Here is a 19,100-nt window from a genome sequence, read left to right on the forward strand (position 1 = left end):
GATACAAAAACAAGACCCCTCTATATGTTGCTTACAAGAGATCCACCTCACAACAAGGGACACATACAGACTGAAAGTGAAGGGCTGGAAAAAGATATTCCATGCAAATAGAGACCAAAAGAAAGCAGGAGTGGCAATACTCATATCCGAAAAAATAGACTTTAAAACAAAGGCTGTGAAAAGAGACAAAGAAGGACACTACATAATGATCAAAGGATCAATCCAAGAAGAAGCTATAACAATTATAAATATATATGCACCCAATATAGGAGCACCGCAATATGCAAGACAAATGCTAACAAGTATGAAAGGGGAAATTAACAATAACACAATAGTAGCAGGAGACTTTAATGCCCCACTAACACCTATGGACAGATCAACTAAACAGAAAATTAACAAAGAAACACAAACTTTAAATGATACAATAGACCAGTTAGACCTAATTGATATCTATAGGACATTTCACCCCAAAACAATGAATTTCACCCTTTTCTCAAGTGCTCACGGAACTTTCTCCAGGATAGATCATATCCTGGGCCATAAATCTAACCTTGATAAATTCAAAAAAATTGAAATCATTCCAAGCATCTTTTCTGACCATAATGCATTAAGATTAGATCTCAATTACAGGAGAAAAACTATTAAAAAGTTCCAACATATGGAGGCTGAACAACACGCTTCTGAATAACCAACAAATCACAGAAGAAATCAAAAAGAAATCAAAATATGCATAGAAAGGAATGAAAATGAAAACACAACAACCCAAAACCTGTGGGACACAATAAAAGCAGTGCTAAGAGGTAAGTTCATAGCATAGAGGCATACCTCCAGAAACAAGAGAAAAGTCAAATAAATAACCTAACTCTACAACTAAAGCAACTAAAAAAAGAAGAAATGAAGAACCCCAGGGTTAATAGAAGGAAAGAAATCTTAAAGATTAGAGCAGAAATAAATGCAAAAGAAACAAAAGAGACCATTGCAAATATCAACAAAGCCAAAAGCTGGTTCTTTGAGAAGATAAATGAAATTGAAAAACCATTAGCCACCTTCATCAAGAAACAAAGGGAGAAAAATTAAATCAACAAAATTAGAAATGAAAATGGAGAGATCACAGCAGACAACACAGAAGTACAAAGGATCATAAGAGACTATTATCAGCAACTATATGCCAATAATATGGACAACTTGAAAGAAATGGACAAATTCTTAGAAATGTACAACTTTCCAAAACTGAACCAGGAGGAAACAGAAAATCTTACCAGACCCATCAGAAGCACAGAAATTGAAACTGTAATCAGAAATCGTTCAACAAGCAAAAGCCCAGGACCAGATGGCTTCACAGCTGAATTCTACCAAAAATTTAGAGAAGAGCTAACACCTATTCTACTCAAACTCTTCCAGAAAATTGCAGAGGAAGGTGAACTTCCAAACTCATTCTATGAGGTCACCATCACCCTAATACCAAAACCTGACAAAGATGCCACAAAAAATGAAAACTTTAGGCCAATATTACTTATGAACATTGATGCAAAAATCCTCAACAAAATTCTATAAACAGAATCCAATAACATATTAAAAAGATCATACATCACGATCAAGTGGGCTTTATTCCTGGGATGCAAGGATTCTAAAATATCTGCAAATCAACCAAAGTAATACACCACATTAACAAGTTGAAAAATAAAAGCCATATGATTATCTCAATACATGCAGAGAAAGCCTTTGACAAAATTCAACATCCATTTATGCTAAAAACCCTCCAGAGCAAGAATGGAAGGAACATACCTCAATATAATAAAAGCTATATGTAACAAACCCACATAAAATGTTATCCTCAATGGTGAAAAATTGAAACCATTTCCCCTAAAGTCAGGTACAAGACAAGGGTGCCCACTCTCACCACTACTATTCAACATAGTTTTGGAAGTTTTGGCCACAGCAACCAGAGCAGAAAAAGAAATAAAGGGAACCCAAATTGGAAAAGAAGAAGTAAAATTCACACTGTTTGCAGATGACATGTCCTCCACATAGAAAACTCTAAAGACTCCACCAGAAAATTACTAAAGCTAATCAATGAATATAATAAAGTTGCAGAATAAAAATCAACACACAGAAATCCCTTAGATTCCTATACACTAACAATTCCATTCACCATTGCACCAAAAAGAATTAAATACTTAGGAATATATCTACCTAAAGAAACAAAAGACCTATATATAGAAAACTATAAAACACTGGTGAAATAAATCAAAGAAGACACAAATAGATGGGAAAATATACATGTTCATGGATTGGAAGAGACAATATAGTGAAAATGTATATACTACCCAAAGCAATCTATAGATTCAATGCAGTCCCTATCAAGATACCATTGGTATTTTTCAGAGACAAGATCAAATAATTTCACAATTTTTTATGGAAATACAAAAAACCTGGATTAGCCAAAGCAATCTTGAGAAAGGAAAATGGAAATGAGGAATCAACCTGCCTGACTTCAGGCTCTACTACAAAACCACAGTCATCAAGAAAATATGGTACTGACACAAAGACAGAAATACAGATCAATGGAACAAAATTGAAAGCCCAGAGATAAATCCATGCACCTAAAGGACAGAAATGGTATGGACCTAACAGAAGCAGAAGATATTAAGAAGAGGTGGCAAGAATACACAGAAGAACTGTACAAAAAAGAGCTTCATGACCTGGATAATCATGATGGTGTGGTCACTCATCTAGAGCCAGACATCCTGGAATGTGAAGTCAAGTGGGCTTTAGAAAGCATCACTACAAACAAAGCTAGTGGAGGTGATGGAATTCCAGTTGAGCTACTTCAAATCCTGAAAGATGATGCTGTGAAAGTGCTGTATTCAATATGCCAGCAAATTTGGAAAACTCAGCAGGGGCCACAGGACTGGAAAAGATCAGTTTTCATTCCAATCCAAAAGAAGGGCAATGTCAAAGAATGATCAAACTACCTCATAATTGCACTCGTCTCACATACTAGAAAAGTAATGCTCAAAATTCTCCAAGCCAGGCTTCAGCAACATGTGAACTGCGAACTTCCTGATGTTCAAGCTGGTTTTAAAAAAGGCAGAGGAACCAGAGATCAAATTGCCAACATCCCCTGGATCATCAAAAAAGCAAGACAGTTCCAGAAAAAACATCTATTTCTGCTTTATTGACTATACCAAAGCCTTTGACTGTGTGGATCACAATAAACTGTGGAAAATTCTGAAAGAGATGGGAATACCAGATCACCTGACCTGCCTCTTGAGAAATCTGTATGCAGATGAGGAAGCAACAGCTAGAACTGGACATGGAACAACAGACTGGTTCCAAATAGGAAAAGGAGTATGTCCAGACTGTATATTGTCACCCTGCTTATTTAACTTCTATGCAGAGTACATCATGAGAAATGCTGGGCTGGAAGAAACACAAGCTGGAATCAAGATTGCAGGGAGAAATATCAATAACCTCAGATATGCAGATGACACCACCCTTTTGGCAGAAAGAGAAGAGGAACTAAAAAGCCTCTTGAAGAAAGTGAAAGAGGAGAGTGAAAAAGTTGGCTTAAAGCTCAGCATTCAGAAAATGAAGATCATGGCAACTGGTCCCATCACTTCATGGGAAATAAATGGGAAATGGTGGAAACAGTGTCAGACTGCATTTTGGGGGGCTCCAAAATCACTGCAGATGGTGACTGCAGCCATGAAATTAAAAGATGCTTACTTTTAATTTCAAGTTTAAAAGTTATGACCAACCTAGATAGCATATTCAAAAGCAGAGACAATACTTAGCCAACTAAGGTCCGTCTAATCAAGGCTATGCTTTTTCCAGTAGTCGTGTATGGATGTTGAGAGTTGGACTGTAAAGAAGGCTGAGTGCTGAAGAATTGATGCTTTTGAACTGTGGTGTTGGAGAAGACTCTTGAGAGTCCCTTGGACTGCAAGGAGATCCAACCAGACCATTCTGAAGGAGACCAGCCCTGAGATTTCTTTGGAAGGAATGATGCTAAAGCTGAAACTCCAGTACTTTGGCCACCTCATGTGAAGAGTTGGCTCATTGGAAAAGATTCTGATGCTGGGAGGGATTGGGAGTAGGAGGAGAAGGGGATGACAGAGGATGAGATGGCTGGATGGCATCACTGACTCGATGGACATGAGTCTGAGTGAACACTGGGAGATGGTGATGGACAGGGAAGCTTATCGTGCTGCGATTCATGGAGTCGTAAAGAGTCAAACATGACTGAGCGACTGAATTGAACTGAACTGAACTGAACTGAACTGAACTGATGGACATCTTATCTTTGACAAAGGAGGCAAGAATATAAAATGGAGAAAAGACAATCTCTTTAACAAGTGGTGCTGGGAAAATTGGTCAACCACTTGTAAAAGAATTTAAACTAGATCACTTCCTTGGAGAAGGCAATGGCACCCCACTCCAGTACTCTTGCCTGGAAAATCCCATGGATGGAGGACCCTGCTGGGCTGCAGTCCAAGGGGTTGCTAAGGGTTGGACACGACTGAGCAACTTCACTTTCACTTTTCACTTTCATACATTGGAGAAGGAAATGGCAACCCACTCCAGTGTTCTTGCCTGGAGAATCCCAGGGATGAGGGAGCCTGGTGGGCTGCCGTCTATGGGGTCACATAGAGTCAGACAGGACTGAAGTGACTTAGCAGCAGATCACATCCTAACACCATACACAAAAATAAGCTCAAAATAGACTAAAGATCTAAACATAAGACCAGAACCTATGAAACTCTTAGGGGAAATCATAGGCAAAACACACTCCGACATAAACTACAGCAGGATCCTCTATGTCCGACCTCCCAGAATATTGGAAATAAATGTAAAAATAAACAAATGGGACCTAATTACAATTAAAAGCTTCTGCACAGCAAAGGAAACTATAAGCAAGGTGAAAAGACAGCCTTCAGAATGGGAGAAAATAATAGGAAAGGAAGTAACGGACAAAGATTTACGTTTTTTTTTTTTTTTCCTTTATGCTTGAATGAGTCAATTATTCCATTCATTCTTTGCTTTAATACTGTTTTATGTTTATATAACAATTCATTGCAAGTATTTTTCCCTGGAGTAAACTGTGTTCTTTGAAGACCTCTTTCTACTTAATCTATTTCTGTTGGACATGAAATAGTGCTTTGTCCATAATAGACCTGTAATTCCTATTCTCTGGAAAATTAAAATAATGAAAAAGAAAAAAGAAAGAAAGGAAACAAACATGACTTTATTAATATTTAAGACATCTGGAAACATCCACGTTAAATTTTAGTTGCTTCAACTTCTTTGAAAAGCACTATTTTTTTTTTTTTTTTTTTTACTAAATCACAATCTTTCTCCTTATAGAAGATGTATACCTTTGGACTGAATTTGACAATATTCCATCCTGAAATGATATGACAGATAGTTTATTTTGCATATTTCCATAACTATAGAGTGCTTCTGTTTGTCATCATTACCATGAAATCCTAGAAATGAATTTTGAATGAAATACCAAACTGGTTTACACTGGAGTGCACTTGCCTTCTTTTTAAGAATTCAGTTCAGTTCAGTTGCTCAGTCGTGTCCGACTCTTTGTAACCCCATTATTTGCAGCACACCAGGCCTCCCTGTCAATCACCAACTCCTGGAGTTCACCCATACTCATGGGCATCAAGTTGGTGATGCCATCCAGCCATCTCATCCTCTGTCATCCCCTTCTCCTCCTATCCCCAAGCCCTCCCAGCATCAGAGTCTTTTCCAATGAGTCAACTATGAGGGGCGGTCCTAAGATGGCAGAGGGGTAGGGCGGGGAGACCACTTTCTCCCCCACAAATTCATCAAAAGAGCATTTAAACGCTGAGTAAATTCCACAAAACAACTTCTGAATGCCAGCAGAGGACATTAGGCACCCAGAGAAGCAGCCCATTGTCTTCAAAAGGAAGTAGGAAAAAATATAAAAGACAAAAAAAGAGACAAAGAGGTAGGGACAGAGCTCTGTCCTGGGAAAGGAGTCTTAAAAAGAGAGGTTTCCAAACACCAGGAAACACTCACTGCCGAGTCTATGGTGAGCCTTGGAAGCACAGAGGGCAACATAACAGGGAGGAAAAATAAATAAATAATTAAAACCCATAGATTATGAGCCCAACAGTAACTCCCCCAGCAGAGAAGCAGCGCAGATGCCTGCACCCGCCACTAGTAAGCGGGGGCTGGGCAGGGAGGCGCGGGCTGCGTTGCTTAGAGTAGGGATCTGGCCTGAATGCCCCGAGCACAATCAGAGCAAACTAACTTGGGCTAGCAAACCAGACTGTGGGATAACTACCATACAAAAAGCCAGCCCTAAACTAAGACACAGCCAGGCCCACACACAGAACAAAGGACTAACACAGATAGCCGGCTGCAGAACATCCCCCTCTGGTGCCAGGCAGCCAGAGCAAGAAGGGGGCAATCACAGCCCCAGAGAGACATAATCTACAAAACTGTAAGCAGGCTTCTTTGCTAACTAAGATTTCTTAGAGTTCTGGACGGTCAACATCTGCCTGAGAAGGTGCGCTGGTTGTACACCCAGAAAACCGAGTGGCAGGGATGGGGGAGGTGATAAGTCGCATTGTCCATGCTCACCAAACACCTCATCACCAGAGCTGCTTAGACCTGGGAAGGGCACAAAACGCAGGCCCAACTGAGTCTGTGCCTCTGAGGACTACCCAAGTGCCTGAGCCTGAATGGCTTAGACCTTGGAGGTGCATGCAGCCCAGGGCCAGCCTTGGACGGTTCCCAGTGGAGCAACCTAGAGCCTCAGCAGTGTGGGCAGGGAGGGTACACACTGGGGCAGGCCCAGTGTGGCTAAGGCACTGCGAGCACATGCCAGTGTTATTTGTTTGCAGTGTCCTTCCCTCCCCACAGTGCAACTGAACAAGTGAGCCTTAAAAAAATGTTCACCACCGCCCTCTTTGTGTCAGGGTGGAAATCAGACACTGAAGAGACCAAAGAGCAGAAGAAGCTAAAATAAAGGGAACCGCCTTGGAAGTGACAGGTGCAATAGATTAAAACCCTGTCATTAGTACCGACTACATAGGTAGGGACCTATAGATTTTGAGAAATATAAGCCTGACCAAGGAACTATCTGAAAATGAATTGACCCCACAATACCCACAACAACACCAGAGAAAGCCCTAGATATATTTTTACTATTTTTACAATCATTCTTTTTTTTAAAATTTTTTAAAAATTTTAAGTCCTCTATTACTCCTTTAATTTTCACTTTTACAACCTACTATTACTTTGCAAAAAAAAGACCCTATTTTTTAAAAGCAAACTTCATATATATATATATATATATATATATATATATTTGTATAATTTTTGTGATTTTTTTTCTCTTTTTTTTCCTTCTTTTCTTTAATATTGTATTTTTGAAATTCCAAACTCTACTCTAGATTTTTTTATCTTTGCTTTTTGGTATTTGTTATCCACTTTGTACCTTTAAGAACCCAATCTTCAGTACCCATTTTTACTTGGGAGCTAAATTACTTGCGTGACTGCTCTCTCCCACTTTGGACTCTCCTTTTTCTCCACCAGGTCGCCTGTGTCTCCTCCTTACCCCTTCTCTTCTCTACCCAACTGTGAATTTCTGTGTGTTCCAGATGGTAGAGAACACTTAGGGAACTGATTACTGGCTGGATCTGTCTCTCTCCTTTTGATTTCCCCCTTTTATCCTCCTGGGCACCTCTGTCTCCTTCCTCCTTCTTCTCTTCTCTGTATAACTCTGTGAACATCTCTGAGCGGTCCAGTTGTGAAGTGCACATAAGGAAGTGATTACTGGCTTGTTTGCTCTCTCCTCTATTGATTCCACATCATCTCATTCGGGTCACCTCTAACTCCCTCCTCCCTCTTCTCTTCTCCATGTAACTCTGTGAACCTCTCTGGGTGTCCCTCACTGTGGAGAAACTTTTCATCTTTAACCTAGATGTTTTATCAGTGATGCTGTATAGGAGAAGTCTTGAGACTACTGTACAAATAAGACTGAAAACCATAAGCAGGAGGCTTAAGTCCAAATCCTGAGAACAGTAGAGAACTCCTGACTCCAGGGAACATTAATTGACAGGAGCTCATCAAACCCCTCCATACCTACACTGAAACCAAGCACAACCCAAAGGCCTACAAGTTCCAGAGCAAGACATACCATGCAAATTCTCCAGCAACACAGGAACACAGCCCTGAGCTCCAATATACAGGCTGCCCAAAGTTACTCCAAAACCATTGACATCTCATAACCCATTACTGGAAACTTCATTGCACTCCAGAGAGAAGAAATCCAGTTCCACCCACCAGAACACCGACACAAACTTCCCTAACCAAGAAACCTTGACAAACCACCTGTAAAACCCCACCCACAGAGAGGAAACTCCACAATAAAGAGAATGCCACAAATTGCCAGAATACAGAAAGGACACCCCAAATGCAGCAATATAACCAAGATAAAGAGACAGAGGAATACCTATCAGGTAAAGGAACAGGATAAATGCCCACCAAACCAAACGAAAGAGGAAGAGATAGGGAATCTACCTGATAAAGAATTCCAAATAATGATAGTGAAAATGATCCAAAATCTTGAAATAAAAATGGAATCACAAATAAATAGCCTGGAGACAAGGATTGAGAAGATGCAAGAAAGGTTTAACAAGGACCTAGAAGAAATAAAAGAGTCAATATATAATGAATAATGCAATAAATGAGATAAAAAATACTCTGGAGGCAACAAATAATAGAATAACAGAGGGAGAAGAAAGGGCTAGTGAAGTAGAAGATAGAATGGTAGAAATAAATGAATTAGGAAGGAAAAAAGAATGAAAAGAAATGAGGACAATCTCAGAGACCTCCAGGACAGTGTTAAATGCCCCAACATTCGAATCATAGGAGTCCCAGAAGAAAACAAAAAGAAAGACCATGAGAAAATCCTTGAGGACATAATAGTTGAAAATTTCCCTAAAATGGGGAAGGAAATAATCACCCAAGTCCAAGAAACTCAGAGAGTCCCAAGCAGGATAAACCCAAGGTGAAACACCCCAAGACACATATTAATCAAATTAGCAAAGATCAAACTCAAAGAACAAATATTAAAAGCAGCAAGGGAAAAACAACAAATAACACACAAGGGGATTCCCATAAAGATAACAGCTGATCTTTCAATAGAAATTCTTCAAGCCAGGAGGGAATGGCAAACAAACTTAAAGTGATGAAAGAAAATAACCTACAGCCCAGATTACTGTAACCAGCAAGGATCTCATTCAAATATGAAGGAGGGATCAAAAGCTTTACAGACAAGCAAAAGCTGAGAGAACTCAGCACCACCAAACCAGCTATGCAACAAATGCTAAATGATATTCTTTAGACAGGAAACACAAAAAGGGTGTATAAACTCTAACCCAAAACAATAAAGTAAATGGCAATGGGATCATACTTATCAATAATTACCTTAAATGTAAATGGGTTGAATGCCCAAACCAAAAGACAAGGACTGGCTGAATGGATACAAAACAAGACCCAATGAGTCAACTATTAGCATGAGGTGGACAAAGTATTGGAGTTTCAGTCTTAGCATCAGTCCTACAAATGAACACCCAGGACTGATCATCTTCAGGATGGACTGGTTGGATCTCCTTGCAGTCCAAGGGACTCTCAAGAGTCTTCTCCAACACCACAGTTCAAAAGCATCAATTCTTCGGCACTCAGCTTTCTTCACAATACAACTCTCACATACATACATGACCACCAGAAAAACCATAGCCTTATCTAAACAGAACTTTGTTGGCAAGGTAATTTCTCTGCTTTTAAATATGCTATCTAGGTTGGTCATAACTTTCCTTCCAAGGAGTAGCCATCTTTTAATTTCATGGCTGCAATCACCAGCTGCAGTGATTTTGGAGCCCCCCAAAATAAAAAGTCTGACACTGTTTCCACTGTTTCCCCATCTATTTCCCATGAAGTCATGGGACCAGATGCCATGATCTTAGTTTTCTGAATGTTGAGCTTTAAGCCAACTTTTTCATTCTCCTCTTGCACTTTCATCAGGAGGCTTTTTCGTTCCCCCTCACTTTCTGCCATAAGGGTGGTGTCATCTGCATATTTATGGTTATTGGTGTTTTCCCAGCAATCTTGATTCCAGCTTGTGCTTCTTCCAGCCCAGCATTTCTCATGATGTACTCTTCATAGAAGTTAAATAAGCAGGGTGACAATATATAGTCTTGACATAGTCCTTTTCATATATGGAGCCTGTCTATTGTTCCATGTCCAATTCCAACTGTTGCTTCCTGACCTGCATACAGATTTCTCAAGAGGCAGGCCAGGTGATCTGGTATTCCCATCTCTTTCAGAATTTTCCACAGTTTATTGTGATCCATACAGTCAAAGGCTTTGGCACAATCAACAAAGCAGAAATAGATGTTTTTCTGGAACCCTCTTGCTTTTTCGATGATCCAGGAGATGCTGGCAATTTGATCTTTGGTTCCTCTGCCTTTTCTGAAACCAACTTGAAAGTCTGGAAATTCACGGTTCATGTGTTGCTGAAGCCTGGCTTGGAGAATTTGGAGCATTACTTTACTAGCGTGTGAGATGAGTGCAATTGTGTGGTAGTTTGAGCATTCTTTTGCATTGCCTTTCTTTGGGATTGGAATGAAAACTGACCTTTTCCAGTCCTGTGGCCCCTGCTGAGTTTTCCAAAATTGCTGGCATATTGAGTGCAGCACTTTCACAGCATCATCTTTCAGGATTTAAAATAGCTCAACTGGAATTCCATCACCTCCACTAGCTTTGTTCATAGTGATGCTTTCGAAGGCCCACTTGACTTCACATTCCAGGATGTCTGGGTCTAGGTGAGTGATCACATCATTGTGATTATTTGGGTCATGAAGATCTGTTTTGTCCAGTTCTTCTGTGTATTCTTGCCCCGTTGTGGATGTGACTGGTGATAGAAACCTGGTCCAACTCTGTAAAAAGCAATATTGCATAGGAACTTGGAATGTTAGCTCCATGAATCAAGGCAAACTGGAAGTGGTCAAAGAGGAGATGGGAAGAGTGAACATCAACAGTCTAGGAATAAGTGAACTAAAATGGACCATAATGGATGAATTTAACTCAGATGACCATTATATCTACTACTGTGGGAAGGATTCCCTTAGAAGAAATGGAGTAGCCATCCTGGTCAACAAAAGAGTCCAAAATGCAGTACTTGGATTCAATCTCAAAAATGACAGAATTATCTCTGTTCGTTTCGAAGGCAAACCATTCAATATTACAGTGATCCAAGCCTATGCCCCAACCAGTAACGCTGAAGAAGTTGAAGTTGAATGATTCTATGAAGACCTACAAGACCTTTTAGAACTAACACCCAAAAAGATGTCCTTCATTATAGGGGACTGGAATGCAAAACTAGGAAGTCAATAAACACCTGGTGTAACAGGCAAATTTGGCCTTGGAATATGGAATGAAGCAGGGCAAAGGCTAATTGAGTTTTGCCAAGGCAATGCATTGGTCATAGCAAACACCCTCTTCCAAGAACACAAGAGAAGACTCTACACATGGACATCACCAGATGGTCAACACCAAAATCAGGTTGATTATATTCTTTGCAGCCAAAGATGGAGAAGCTCTATACAGTCAGCAAAAACAAGACTGGGAACTGACTATAGCTCAGATCGTGAACTCCTTATTGCCAAATTCAGACTTTAATTGAAGAAAGCAGGAAAAACCACTAGACCATCCAGGTAGGACCTAAATCAAATCCCTTATGATTATACATTGGAAGTGAGAAATAGATTTAAGGGACTAGATCTGATAGATAAAGTACCCGATGAACTATGGAAAGAGGTTTGTGACATTGTACAGGAGACAGGGATCAAGACTATCCCCATGGGAAAGAAATGCAAAACAGAAAAATGGCTGTCTGAGGAGGCCTTACAAATAGCTGTGAAAGAAGAGAAGCAGAAAGCAAAAGAGAAAAGGAAAGATATTCCCATTTCAAGAATTACTCAACAGTAAATTTGTTTTTTCTGCTTTTTTTGTTTTTGGAAACTCTTCGATGATCCAAACATTGTTTTCTTGGCAAATCTAAAACTTTCAGGTCAGTTTTAATTCTAAAGCTAATTCTGTGGTTTTTTTTTTTTCCCTAACTGCAGGCTCTGAGTTATAATGTGTGTTCTAATCAGAGCTGAAGATCCTCTTTTATCTGTGAACTAACACTATGGGTCAATATGTGAATCCTAAATTAAGGATATGGATCTTCAGTGTCCTAATAACCATAAATTTATCTTCATGCTAATACACCCAGAATCATATCCTAGCTCAACTTTTAGCAAACTCTCCAGCATTCACAGTGGAAATTTGTATAATCAAAATGAACTTCACTTGGCTATTCTCTCTTACTCGGTACTTCTCCTGGTTTCCTCTTTTTCTTCTTTTTGCCCAATAAGTTCGGAGAATACAAAAATTAATAAAACATGGACAATGCCTAATCAAAAAGTCTACTTCAAAACACTTGGATGCTAAAGTTAAGTCATGGATTTCCCTGGTGACTCAGGTGCTAAAGAATCTGCCTGCAATGCAGAAGACCTAGGTTCGATCCCTGGGTTGGGAAGATCCCCTGGAGAAGGGAATGACTATTCACTGCAATATTCTTGCCTGGAGAATTCCAGGCAAGAGGAGCCTGGAGGGGTTAATCCTGAGATCACAAAGAGTTGGACATGAGACTAACACACATGTTTGTAATTAACCTGTTGGGGCTTAACTGGTAGCTCAACTTGTAAATAACCTGCCTGCTAATGCAGAAGATGCAAGAGACATGTGTTTGAACCCTGGGTTGGGGAATCTCCTGGAGAAGGACATGGCAACCTGTTCCAATATTCTTGCTGGAAAATTCCATGGACAGAGAAGCCCCACAGGCTCCTGTCCATGGGCAGTCTCAAAAAGTCAGACACAACTGAGCATATATACACACACAAACTTAAGTGAGTATCAGATTTAAGACATCTCAAGCACAGAACAATTTAGTATCTTGCTTAAATCACTAGACCAGAGTAAGGATTCAAAGATAGGATTGGTGAAGTTAGATGCTGAACTCAGTCATTGCACTTGCCTGCGCCTCATTGAGTGCACGGAAAATAAGTGCTGTTAAAGCTGAGTCAGAGCACTTTTAAGAAGAATAGACTGCTGATTGAGAAGAGCTTCTCAACAGTTTCTCTTATGTAGGACTGCCTTGTTTTAAGTATTATGACTCTCCTCTCTGTTTTTAGAGTTTAAGCTTCCTTACTAGAGAGATCAGCAGAAGAATTTGATATTTAACCTCATCTGCTACTTGTTGGTTATACCTTTTATAAACATTAATTTATCTTTAAAATCACAGTCAAGTGTTTAAAACCTACTTTATGGTAGAAAAACATTTTTAGAAACATTTCCAGAAATATATAAGCTTTTTTGTGTGTCAAAGTTGAGAATTATTAAGTAGTATTCATTAAAGCATTATTATACATTAGTCTAAGGTGAAAAAATGGGGAGATAAAATTCTTCATTTTTAAGTTATAATATCTATATCCGATCATAAAACTATCTATTTGTATATATAGATAGTGGAGAAAATTAATTTCAATCTTAAGGGATAAAATAATAAAACTATTGTGAGGTGCATGGTATGCCAAAAAAAGTAACAAAATGTTCAAATGCAGGGACTTACTGAAAGTCCAGTGGTTAAGACTACCCCTTCCAAAGTAGAAGATGAGAGTTTGATCCCTGGTCAGGCAGCTAAGAGCCCTCATGCTTCCACCCCCAAAACAAAACACACGACAAAAGCAACATTGTAACAAATTAAATAAAGACTTTAGAAATGGTATACATCAAAATCCTTTTAAAAAATATTCGAATGTAAAGTGAAAGTTGCTCAGCCATGTCTCACCCTTTGCAACCCGAAGAATTCTCCAGGCCAGAATACTGGAGTGGGTAGCCTTTCCCTTCTCCAGTGGTTCTTCCCAACCCAGGGATTGAACCCAGATCTTCCACATTGCAGATTCTTTGCTAGCTGAATCACAAGGAAAACCCAAAAATACTGGGGTGGGTACCCTATCCCTTCTCTACTGGATCTTCCAGACTCAGGAATTGAACCAGGGACTTCTGCACTGCAAGCAGATTCTTTTCTAACTGAACTATCAGAGAAGCCCCTGATAAATACAAGTATAAAAGTAAACTAAATTAAATTTTGTGTTTAGCTCAAGTCTGTTCTGAAATAATTTATATGTTTTAGAGTATTTTGAACCTAAGTTTTAAAATTATTACTCCTAGCTGTAATAAATATATAAGCGTCACATAACTTAATCAGTCTCATTAGATACTTTTATATAAATCTTACTTCTACTTTTATTCTCATACTAAAGTACTGAAAACTCAAAGTATTTATTTAAAATTTATCTTCTTTGACATAAAATCTTCTGATATTCTTGTCTTTTGAAAATTTATTGTAATTTATTATTGTTGTACCATCAATAGATAACAATCTAAAAGTCTACATTAACAAAGCAATATGTTAGCAGTTCAGAGAAGGCGATGACACCCCACTCCAGTTCTCTTGCCTGGAAAAATCCCATGGATGGAGAAGCCTGGTGGGCTGCAGTCCATGGGGTCGCTAAGAGTTGGACACGACTGAGAGACTTCACTTTCACTTTTCACTTTCATGCATTGGAGAAGGAAATGGCAACCCACTTCAGTGTTCTTGCCTGGAGAATCCCAGGGATGGGGGAGCCTGGTGGGCTGCCGTCTATGGGGTCACACAGTCGAACACGACTGAAGTGATTTAGCAGCAGCAGCATGCTAGCAGTTGACTCTGACCCATTTGAAAACCTTTAATAGGCATTTTTAAAGCTGACTTTGGCCACCTCATGCTAAGAGTTGACTCATTGGAAAAGACTCTGATGCTGGGAGGGATTGGGGGCAGGAGGAGAAGGGGACGACAGAGGATGAGATGGCTGGATGGCATCACTGACTCAATGGATGCAAGTCTGAGTGACCTCCGGGTGTTGGTAATGGACAGGGAGGCCTGGTGTGCTGCGATTCATGGGGTCGGACACGACTGAGCGACTGAACTGAACTGAAAGCTGACTGACATGTCATGAAAATTGAACTTCAAGTCACAGTGCATGACCTGTATCTTTGATGTAACATATGTTCAATCTATATGGCAATGGCAACAGATTGATGTCTTGTTTTGAGTCAGTGATAATTAATTTATTTTGGTTTCCTATCACTGTGTCTTTAGAGTTTTAGACTTAGACTTTTCTAAGATTACTTTGGACTCTAAAGATAAAACAATGCTTAATGAACTCCTTTGAACTCATGTTAAATGTTTGTAAACTTTTCTATGCACTTGTACTCTTATTATATACATTTTTTTCTAAGTTGATGTAGAAAACTAATAAAAACACAAAAAAGAAAATAAAAACTTGTCCAGATTTAATTGATTAGAATGTCTTGTGATTAAATGTGTTTGCTAATTTCTTTTCTGTAATCACAAGCCTTTTCTGCTATGATGAGCTATTATGATGGCTTTATAAATATATTTGTGTATAACCTTACAGAGTACAGCATAGATTCATATACAATATATTGTTGAGCTACAAAGCAAACCTTTAAAACAGGAACTGTATTGCTAAATGCACATAATCAGCAGTTGTGTAGAAATCCTCAGTTTTATCACTAGAATTTATATTCAGTTTTATTGAAGTGAAAATTATTTAAATTCACATATCACTTGTGGGAAATTCCGCATGCTATCTACCTCAGTATCTCTCAGAATACTGAAAGCTTATAGGTTTCCTAGTTACTTCTGTCTCAAATTAATAACACCTATTGAATGCTTGATTCTACTAGGCTCTCATCTTATGGTTGGTTACTGCTCTGCCATAACTAAAGAGTAAAAACAAGCTCATGTTTTACTGCCTTATTGGAACTTTTAAGACAATGGTTAGAAAACAATATCTTACAGGAGAAACTTAAATCCTTGTTTGTAAAAATCCCTTGGCCATTTCTGTTCCCCTTACTGAATTTCATTTTTTCCCATGTTATTTTGTGACCTTGTGATTATGTATCCTTTTCACATTTTTCTATCTCATTCATCACCTCTTTCTTAAGATAATATCTTGGGAATTCAATTTCATATTCTTATAAAAAATGTAACCAGCTTCTTGACTCCTGGTCACTCTCCACATATCTAATGATTAATTATCAAACTCAAGCAAACCAACATCCATCTACTCTGCATCTAACTGTTCAGCATACATAAGATCTGGCAAGGCTTTGAATAATCTTCTTCACTCCCCGAAGTAAGTGTAATGAAGCAACATAGAACTGAGTTTCTCACTGATCTAAGTTATCCCATTTTTTAGCAAGTATTTTTATTAACAAATGCAGTATTTTTTATTAACAGCAGTATTTCACTTCCAACTCTATTTCATTTTAAAGAAATGACCTCTAAAATGATGGAACTGTTTTACTGGAAAGATACTAAAGGTGTGTATCTAGACATAAATCTTAGTTCCTTCCCTGGGTTCTTTCTTCTTTTTTAGGTCTTTTAATTGATTTCTAGTGATACTGATAGACACACTTATTTAGGAACTTTAGAAATATAATATACATGAATATAATTTCAGTATGTCTGAGAAAGCTCACAGTTATGCATAAATGCTCAAAAGTTATATGAGATATATTTGAAATTGTTAAAAAACAGTTTTTGGTCATTTAAAAAGTAATTGCTGTCAGCTTCAATCAGGAAGACACAGCAAGTGCCTACTTACTGAAATAGAAGGGAGTAAACAGTTTTCATTAAGTGTGAAATTGACCTGTACTGCTGAAATAGAAGGGTCTCATATAAGGTTAAAGAAGTCTCCTCTTCATCCCCTAAAGCATTATAAATAAGGGAATCTGGAAGATATACCAGAGAGGATAGGAAGATGTAGTTCCCCTTCTGTTCCATGTCTTTTATTCAAGAAATGTTAAACAAAAAGCTATCATGAGAGGAGTGGGTGGTAAAGCACCTTACTGGAAGATTATCTTCCTTTTCACTGAGTTTTAGAAAGCAGAACACAGTAGAGAAACATCCATCTTACCCTAATCTATCTATTCTCAGCTAAGAGGCACATCTAAGGCTCAGGTAGTGAATTATGGGATTTGCTATGAGGTGGGGCCCAGAAAGCAACAGGCAAGATCAGCAGTGAATTTAGAACTAGTTCCCAAGGCTGCCTGCAGCAGTCTACATTGTAGCATTTGAGGGCAAGAGAATATGCAATGTTTCTTAAAGAGTATCCCAAGGTCATTGGCAGCAAAAGACATAGTAGATTTTCAAAGGGCACTTTTATTGCTCATAACAAACTTCTTAAGCCAGAATCTCTGTAGATAAGAAATGTGTGATTTTAATGTGATTCGTAAACTCTAAAATGTGAGAATAGCTGCTGCACGTGAATGCTTCAGTGCCTACAATAGAGCATAGCTGGAAAAACAAGAGAGCTAGTCCTAAGTTCACAGAGAAGCATAAGGGTATTTGAAAATAATGGAGACCCTTAGATTCTAACATAATCTAGTAACCAGGAAGCAGGTCTAGTAGATTAAAATTAAGAATTTCAAAGCAAGAGAAAACAGATTTCCCAGGCAAAAATCAGTTCAGTTCAGTTGCTCAGTTGTGTCTGACTCTTTGAAACCCCACAGACTGTAGCACACCAGGCTTCCCTGACCGTCACCAACTCTCAGAGCTTTTCAAACTCATGTCCTTCTTGTCAGTGATGCTTTCCAATCATCTCATTCTCTGTCGTCCCATTCTCCTCCTGCCCCCAATCCCTCCCAGAATCAGAGTCTTTTCCAATGAGTCAGCTCTTCGCATGAGGTGGCCAAAGTACTGGAGCTTCAGCTTTAGCATCATTCCTTCCAAAGAAATCCCAGGGTTGATCTCCTTCAGAATGGACTGGTTGGATCTCCTTGAAGTCCAAGGGACTCTCAAGAGTCTTCTCCAACACCACAGTTCAAAAGCATAAATGCTTCAGCACAGGAATACTGGAGCGTGTTACCATTTCCTTCTCCAGGGAACTAGAAAGCTATGTGCCTGCAAACATGATTAAATAAAATAAAAACTTGTAGTAGGAGTAAAAACTTGAAGTTAGATAAGGAGAAGCAAGTCAAAATTTCTAGTAGCTATAGGTTTCTAACATTCTTGCTTCAATTTGTATTTCACTTTCTATAAAATTTATATAGATACAATATACATTTCTATAGTCTTTTAGCGAAGAACTTGGTTTAAATTTAAAAAAAGAATACAATAATTACATGAAGAACAAGTTTCTCTGATCTCAATTTTCATTTCAGATATAGATTAAATTTCTAAGTCTCTACCAGAAAGCATGACCTAGTGGTATTACTATGTGTGTGCTCAGTCACTTCAGTAGTGTCCAACTCTTTATGACCCTATGGACTGTAGCCCATCAGACTCCTCTGTCCATGGGTTTCTCCAGGCAAAAACACTGGAATGGGTTGCCATGCCCTCCTCCAGGGGATTTTCCAAACCCAGGAATTGAATCTGTGTCTCCTGCATTGTGGGCAGATTCTTTATCATCTGAGCCACTGGGGAAAGCCAGTGACAATATTACCCAATATAAATTCTAATTAATGCAATGTCATTACTGAAGTTGAGAGAAACACATTCTAGTAATAACTAATAGAAAAATATGGGCATCCCAAACTAAAATCCATATCAAAAATAGCTAGTATTAAATGTATCGTACATCTCTTTAAGTTTTCTCTTAGAATTGAAATAGAGTTGATGTATTTGTTAGTTTCAGGTGTGCAGCAGATTGCTTGGATATTTAAATACATTAAAAAAGTTATTACCACAGTAATCTAGGTACTATTTATCCTCATACACAGTTATTATTCTATTGAGCATATTCCTTATGCTCTATAATACATGCCCATGATTATTTATTTTATAACTAGAAGTCTATACATCTTAATTCTTTTCACTGTATATTAATTTTCTATCCCGCCAATTTACTAGATTCATTAATTTAAAAGATTTTTAT

The sequence above is a fragment of the Ovis aries genome, chromosome 15, assembly GCF_016772045.2.
Source record: "Ovis aries strain OAR_USU_Benz2616 breed Rambouillet chromosome 15, ARS-UI_Ramb_v3.0, whole genome shotgun sequence".
In the NCBI taxonomy this organism is placed as follows: Eukaryota; Metazoa; Chordata; class Mammalia; order Artiodactyla; family Bovidae; genus Ovis; species Ovis aries.